At 40.3% G+C, this 8,478-nt stretch overlaps 1 pseudogene; it reads left to right on the top strand.

Annotated features, from left to right (window-relative positions):
• The first annotated feature begins 1,376 nt into the window (after positions 1–1,376).
• Positions 1,377–2,398, top strand: LOC115507623 (annotated as a pseudogene).
• Positions 2,399–8,478: the final 6,080 nt, after the last annotated feature.

Below are 8,478 nucleotides of genomic sequence, written 5' to 3'. Positions count from 1 at the left end.
GTTAATATCCAAAATATATGAAGAACTCATAGAACTTAATAGTAAAGAAACCATCAGTCTGATATAAAAATGAGTAGAGGGCCTGAATAGACATTTTTCCAAAGAAGACATACAAATGGCCAACAGGCACTCGAAAGATGCTCAACACCACACTAATCATCAGAGAAATGCAAATCAAAACCAAAATGAGATAGCACCTCACACCTGTCAGAATGGCTATTACCAAAAATACAAGAAAAGTAAGTGTTGTTAAGGATGTGGAGGAAAGGGAAACTTTGTGTCCTGTTGGTAAGAATGTAAATTGGTACAGCCACTCTGGAAAACAGTAGGGAAGTTCCTCAAAAAAATAAAACAGAACCACCATATGATCCAGCAATTCCATTTCTGGGTAGTCACCTGAAGAAAACAAAAATGCTAAGGCAAAAAGATGTATGCACCCCCTATGTTCATTGAATCATTATTTATAATAGCCAAGATATGAAAACAACCTAAGTGTTCATTGATGGATGAATGGATGAAGAAGATGTACACATACATAATGGACTACTACTGAGCCACAAATAAAGAATGAAATCTTGCCATTTGTAGCAACATGGATGGGCCTTGGGTGTATTAAGTGAAATAAATCAGAGAAAGACAAATACCACATGATCTCACTTACACGTGAAATCTCAAAAGCAAAATGAATGAACAAACAAAACAAAAGCAAAGCTCATAGACATAGAAAACAAAATGGTGGCTGTCACAGGGCAGGGGGGTTAGGAGTTGGGTAAAATGAATGAAGTAGGTCAAGAGGTACAATCTTCCACGTAAAAATAAGTCATGGGATGTAACGTACAGCACGGTGACTATGGTTAATAATACTATAGTGTATGTTCGAAAGTTGCCAACGGGAGTAAATTTTAAAAGTTCTCATTATAAGAAAAAAAATTGTATAACTTTATGGTGATGGATGGTAACTAGACTGATTGTGGTGATTATTTTACAGTGTATACAAGTTTCAAATCATTTCATTGTACACCTAAAACTAATATAGTGTTTTATGTCAATTATACCTCAATTAAAAAATCAGTTCTCATTAATCTATAGAGTTCAAGCCCCCAAAAAATTGCAGTTGTGTTTTAACAACAGTACAATTACAGTAGAATTTATAGGACAAAGTAGAGATTTATAAGTAGGCAAGTCAATCTTGTAAAGGAGAAACTAGAGTTCTTGTCTTCTGATGTCTTAAAACAGAGTACAGGATCATTGCAATCAACACAGGGTAGCACTGGTATAAGAACACATATTAAAGAAATACTCCAGGTGCTCTGCACCTCCTCATTTGACAGATAGCCACATCTTTGGGTGCAGTGCTAACCATGTTGCTGAACATAATGGTGAGGGTTGGAGAAAGCCAATTTGGCCCTATTGGGTGCCTGGTCACCACAGCTGCTTTTAACTTTGGCAAGGTGGTTATTGTCACCATCAATGATGCTTTCCTTGACCTCAACTACACGGTCTACATATTCTAGTATGATTCTACCCATGGCAAATTCCACAGCACAATCAAGGCTGATAATGGGAAACTTGTCATCATCGGAAAGCCCATCTCCAACTTCTAGGAGATCCCGCCAACACCAAGTGGCGTGATGCTGGTGCTGAGTATGTTGTGGAATCCACTGGGGTCTTCACCACCATGGAGAAGGCTGGGGCTCACCTGAAGGGTGGGGCCAAGAGGGTCATCATCTCTGCCCCATGTGCTGATGCTCCCATGTTTGTGAGGAACATGAACCATGAGAAGTATGCCAACTCCCCCAATATCGTCAGCAATGCCTCCTGAACCACCAACTGCTTGGTCTTTCTGGCCAAGGTCATCTGTGACGACTTTGGCATTGTCCTCTGGCCAAGGTCATCTGTGACAACTTTGGCACTGTGGAGGGACCCATGACCACAGTCCACGCCATCACTCCCACCCAGAAAACCGTGGACGGCCCCTCTGAGAAGTTGTGGCATGATGTCTGAGGGGCTTCCCAGAACATCATCCCTGCTTTTACTGGAACTGCCAAGGCTGCAGGAAAGGTCATCCCTGAGCTGCACAGCAAGCTCACTGACGTGGCCTTCCGTGTCCCCACCCCCGACCTGTCAGTCACGGATCCAAACTGACACCTGGAGAAAGCTACAAATATGATGACATCAAGAAGGTGGTGAAGCAGGCATCAGAGGATTCCCTCAAGGGCATCCTGTGCTACACTGAGGACCAGGTATCTCCTGTGACATCAACAGTGACACACATTCTTCCACCTCCAATGCGGGGACTGGCATTGCTCTCAATGACCACTTTGTCAAGTATGACGATGAATTTTGCTAAAGCGACCAGGTGGTGGACCTTATGGTATAAAAGGCCTCCAAGGAATGAGAGACCACTGGACCACCAGCCCCAGTGACAAGAAGAACAGAGGCCCTCAGTTACTGGGGAGTCCTCTCCCCAGCTCATCCCTCAACACACTGAGAATCTCCTCACCTCTATACAGTTTCCATCCCAGATCCCCTGAAGAAGGGGGGGGGGATTTGGGGACCCCTGCATTGTCATGTACCACCAATAATGTATACTGTACTCAGAAAGGAAAAAAAATGAAAAACCAAATACTCTGATGGAACAGAATAAGGAAAGCAAATACGAATAGATTCACATATGTGTGAGAATGTGAATATAACATAATATATGACAGAATTAACAGCACAAATCAAAAGAAAAAATTGGTTTAGCAAATTATGTAGGAAGATCCGTCTCATTGTAAGCAAAATATAAACCTCTATCTCTTAAAAATACTTTAAAAGATGGACTATTAATTCACTGAAGTTCTATTTATAAAACAAAATAATATACAGTTCATCATATTAAATGTAGGTGAATATTTTGTGTTCTCTAGGTCTGGGGATGCTCTTAGAACATGATTCAGAAGCACACACAATAAAGCTAAATTTATGAATTCAGTAATTTGATTTCTGTCCAATGATACTGACAAAGTTAGTAGACAGATGATAGAATAGAAAAATTTATTAGCAATGTCTAAAACTAATGAGGGATTAATATCTAGAATATATGTGATTCTTTTAAAATCCAACCATTAAGGGGCGCCTGGGTGGCTCAGTCAGTTAAGCGTCCGACTTCGGCTCAGGTCATGATCTCGCGGTTTGTGAGTTCGAGCCCGTGTGGGGCTCTATGCTGACGGCTCTGAGCCTGGAGCCTGCTTCCAATTCTGTGTCTCCCTTTCTCTCTGCCCTTCCCCTGCTCACACTCTGTCTGTCTCTCTCTCCTTCAAAAATAAATAAACATTAAAAAATTTTTTTTAAATAAATAAAAAAAAATAAAATCCAACCATTAAAATACAGGAATAAAAGTAAAAAAAAAAATAGGCAAAGGAGACAAAATGGGAGGATGAATTCTAAAAAGCCTAATAAACATACTCAGTAGTTTCCAAACTTATTAATAATCAGAAAAATGTCAATTAAAACACTGATGTGATAGGGGCGCCTGGGTGGCGCAGTCGGTTAAGCGTCCGACTTCAGCCAGGTCACGATCTCGCGGTCCGGGAGTTCGAGCCCCGCGTCAGGCTCTGGGCTGATGGCTCAGAGCCTGGAGCCTGTTTCTGATTCTGTGTCTCCCTCTCTCTCTGCCCCTCCCCTGTTCATGCTCTGTCTCTCTCTGTCCCAAAAATAAATAAACGTTGAAAAAAAAAAATTAAAAAAAAAAAAAAACACTGATGTGATAATCAAGACAGTATGGTATTGGCACAAAAACAGACACATAGACCAATGGAATAGAATAGAGAACCCAGAATTGGACCCACAAATGTATGGCCAACTCATCTTTGACAAAGCAGGAAAGAATATCCAATGGGAAAAAGACAGTCTCTTTAACAAATGGTGCTGGGAGAACTGGACAGAAACATGCAGAAGAATGAAACTAGACGACTTTCTTACACCATTCACAAAAATGAAATCAAAATGGATGAAGGACCTGAATGTGAGACAGGAAACCATCAAAACCCTAGAGGAGAAAGCAGGATAAAACCTTTCTGACCTCAGCCGCAGCAATTTCTTGCTTGACACATCTCCAAAGGCAAGGGAGTTAAAAGCAAAAATGAACTATTGGGACCTCATCAAGATAAAAAGCTTCTGCACGGCAAAGGAAACAGTCAATAAAACTAAAAGGCAACCGACGGAATGGGAAAAGATATTTGCAAATGACATATTGGACAAAGGGCTAGTATCCAAAATCTATAAAGAACTCACCAAACTCCACACCCAAAAAACAAATAATCCAGTGAAGAAATGGGCAGAAAACATGAATAGACACTTTTCTAAAGAAGACACCAGATGGCCAACAGGCACATGAAAAGATGCTCAACATCACTCCTCATCAGGGAAATACAAGTTCAAACCACACTGAGACCACCTCATGCCGGTCAGAGTGGCTAAAATGAACAAATCAGGAGATTATAGATGCTGGCGAGGATGTGGAGAAACGGGAACCCTCTTGCACTGTTGGTGGGAATGCAAACTGGTGCAGCTGCTCTGGAAAACAGTATGGAGGTTCCTCAAAAAATTAAAAATAGACCTACCCTATGACCCAGCAATAGCAATGCTAGGAATTTACCCAAGGGATAGAGGAGAACTGATGCATAGGGCACTTGTACCCCAATGTTTATGAGCAGCACTTTCAACAATAGCCAAATTATGGAAAGAGCCTAAATGTCTATCAACTGACGAATGGATAAAGAAGATGTGGTTTATATACACAATGGAATACTACTTGGCAATGAGAAGAATGAAATCTGGCCATTTGTAGCAACGTGGATGGAACTGGAGAGTGTTATGCTAGGCAAAATAAGTCATACAGAGAAAGACAGATGCCATATGTTTTCACTCATATGTGGATCCTGAGAAACTTAACAGAAGACCATGGGGGAGAGGAAGGGGGGAAAAAAGTTACAGGGAGGGAAGAAGGCAAACCATAAGAGACTATTAAATACTGAGAACCAACTGAGGGTTGATGGGGGGTGGGGGAGAGGGGAAAGTGGGTGATGGGCACCTGCTGGGATGAGCACTGGGTGTTGTATGGAAACCAATTTGACAATAAATTATATTTAATATTAAAAAATTTAAAAAATAAAATAAAAATTAAAAAAGTAGAACGCTGTATATGTGGAAATATGGCCAATTACTGTTAGTGGGAGAGTGCACTGGTACATGTATTCTAAAAAGCAATCTAGTAATATTTAATCAAATAGGTGTGTGTGCATATACATGTGTATGTATATCCACAAACTATGATTCAACAATTACACTCCTGGGTATAGGACACAAAAAAAGGTTCACATAGGTTCATAAAAAGACCTATACTTCTATATCCTTTGCTATGCTATTTGTGGGTGCTGGGGAGTTTGATGCAACTGAATGTCCATTAATGGGTGAGTGAATAAGTAAAGTGGGATGAGGAACCACACAAAATATGACACATCATTTAGAAGCAACAAATTACGTGTACACATAGCAACATAAACAGATTATGAAATGCATAGTGCTTAGTGAAAAAGAAATGTAAAAGAGAGAGATCAAATCCATCCATGTAAATAGAAACATGCACAAAACTGTACTCTTCATTCTGTGAGAGCACATCTAAATAATTAGAGAAAACAAACACATTAAAAGACTGCCTGTGATGAAGGGAGTATGAAAAAATTGATGAAGGAGATGATGATGCAAGGAAACAAACAGAATTGAGGGGAGCCTGGGTGGCTCAGTCGATTAAACATCCAACTCTTGATTTCAGCCCAGGTCAGGCTCTCACAGTGGTGATCAAGCCCTGTGTCGGGCTCCGTGCTGGGTGTGGAACCTGCTTAAGATTCTCTCTCTTCCTCTCCCTCTGCCCCTCTCTCCTGCTCATGCTCTCTCTCAAAAAAAAAAAAAAAATAGAAAACATAAATTAACAATTTTTGATAAAATTGAAATGCAATTCAAAGGTTGCTTCCTCTACCTACCCTGTGGACAATCAAAATATACAGGGTTTTTAGCCACAGGTCCTAGACGAAACTTTAAGGATTAATTTGTGCCTGTGGCTGAAGTAATTATAAATGATGTATCCCAAGGACCCATCAATTCTATTCCTGAGCACATATTCCTAAAAAGCTATCATATATGTCCTTAAGACGGCAAATATTTTTCTGATGGCAGAGAGCTGGAGGAGTAAAATGGTGGTAAGAGATACACCCAGGAGTACTGTGCATCATTTAGAAGTAATGAATCTGATATACAGATAAACATAATCCTGGGTAGCAAAAGTAAGAAAGAGAATGTGATGTGTAATACAGTACCATTTACTTAAACTTCGAATACATAAAAATCTATGCACACATAAAAGTACACATTTTGTAAGAATACAAACAAAACTACGCATTAAACAACTGGAATGGTTGACTATAGACACATTAAAAAACTCTAAATCTCCCTGAGTTTCATTTTTTACATCCGGAAAACGCAAACAATAATTGCAATTTAAAGTTTTCCAAAAAAATAAAAAAACGAAAAAAGAATGACTTGTAGTCTTTGATTTTCTTTTTCCTATTTCTCACCTGAAGTCTTTAGATTTAGCCCAAGATAATTAGAAATTGGCTGAGACACACCTGACTCCCTGTTACAGGTTTAACTTTGCTATAAACATATTCTGGGGAAATAACTACATTCTTTACCACCAAGGCATATTTATGCAGCCTGACACAGTTCTGTTCTAGGCACTAGGCAAAAGAAAAAGAAAACAGGCATATTCTTGGGAATTCAGGTTGAGTCAAGAGCCCAGCCAAATGAAGAAATCAATTAATAACACGTACAGGCTTTTGTTATTCCTGCTCTTTGTCCTGTGGCAGCTGTGAGTAATTCACTACCTTTTCATGATTGTGAACGGAAAATATCACTTCCGCTGACCTTTGAAGGTGGTGATTGACTAAGCCCAGAAGCCAGGTAGTTGTACAAAACATAATGATAAAGTCGAGGGAGCATGCTTGCCTGCAACCAATCTAAAATGCTGTCCTGTGGGGGTGCCTGAGTGGCTCAGTCAGTTAAGCCTCCGGCTACGGCTCAGGTCATGATCTCACGATTCGTGGGTTTGAGCCCCACGTGGGACTCTGTGCTGACAGCTCAGAGCCTGGAGCCTGTTTCCGATTCTGTGTCTCCCTCTGTCTCTGCCCCGCTCCCACTCATGCTCGCTCTTGCTCTCTCTCTCTCTCTCAAAAATAAAGATTTAAAAAATTAAAAATAAAATGCTATCCTACCACCAAGCCAGGCTTTATGTGATATCAGTTTCATGAAGGTAGTCACTCTTAAATCAACCATTCAATAGCCATGGTATTACATTGCATGAGGCAACCTAGATGGCAAATGAATCACAGTTGCTGAATGAATCATCTCATTCATTTGCTTTTATGAAAGTGCCATATTACCAGTGTCCGGTTATCGGCTCGCAAAAGACAGAAGCACTGCATCCAGACAAAGAGCAGAACTCCGTCATCAAAAACATCCAAAACTACTGGAGAAAAAAAAGCTAGCCTATAAAAAAGTAGACACTTCAATTTAAGTATTTTGCTTCAAAACTTCAAAAGCTAACCGCTGCTGTTGTAGAATATAAATAATTCACAGCAGTGTTGAAATGGAGTGGCTGTAACTGTGATTGGAGGTTGTGGAAGTTGTCATCAACATGAAATTAGCAATGGTTCTTATCAAAAAAAAGGCAGATTCTGAAATTGATCTGACAAAAGAGGTAGATGAATAGCTGAACTCTAGCTTGAGTACATCATAAAGTGTGTAAGAACAAGAAGCTGGCAGAGTATCGAGGTAAGCATCATGCTCAAGCAAAATACAGCCCCCTAAACAACCAAACGTGGATGAACCGAGCAACTAAACTGAAGAAAACTGTAAGGGAAAACAATTTTATGCTATTCTAAAATGTAGGCATATGCCATGGAGTATCATCGTCCCAGTCACTATTACATAACATAAATCATAGAACACTAAATAACTGGGGCACCTGGCTGGCTCAGTCGGTTAAGCATCCGACTACAGCTCAGATCACTTCGTGAGTTCGAGCCCCGCATTGGGCTCTGTGCTGACAGCTCAGAGCCCGGAGCCTGCTTGGGATTCTGTGTCTCCTTCTTTCTCTGCCCCTCCCCTGCTTGTGCTCTGTGTCTCCCTCTCTCTCAAAATAAATAAACATTATTTAAAAAAAAAAAGCACACTGAATAACCACAAAGCAGAGTGTGGAAAGCTAAAGAAATAGCATAATCCATACGAGGCTCCCTAAGAGGCTACCAGGCTATGATCTCTCAATTCACTCTCTGGTTCCTTAGCACAGAGTGGACCAAGGACAGTTTCACATTCACTTAAGTGTCAGTTTAAACAATGAATAAGTACAAAATAATCCAGAGGAGAAGGAAATATTGG

The sequence above is a fragment of the Lynx canadensis genome, chromosome X (assembly GCF_007474595.2).
Source record: "Lynx canadensis isolate LIC74 chromosome X, mLynCan4.pri.v2, whole genome shotgun sequence".
In the NCBI taxonomy this organism is placed as follows: Eukaryota; Metazoa; Chordata; class Mammalia; order Carnivora; family Felidae; genus Lynx; species Lynx canadensis.
This window is presented reverse-complemented; position numbering and strand designations above follow the sequence as displayed.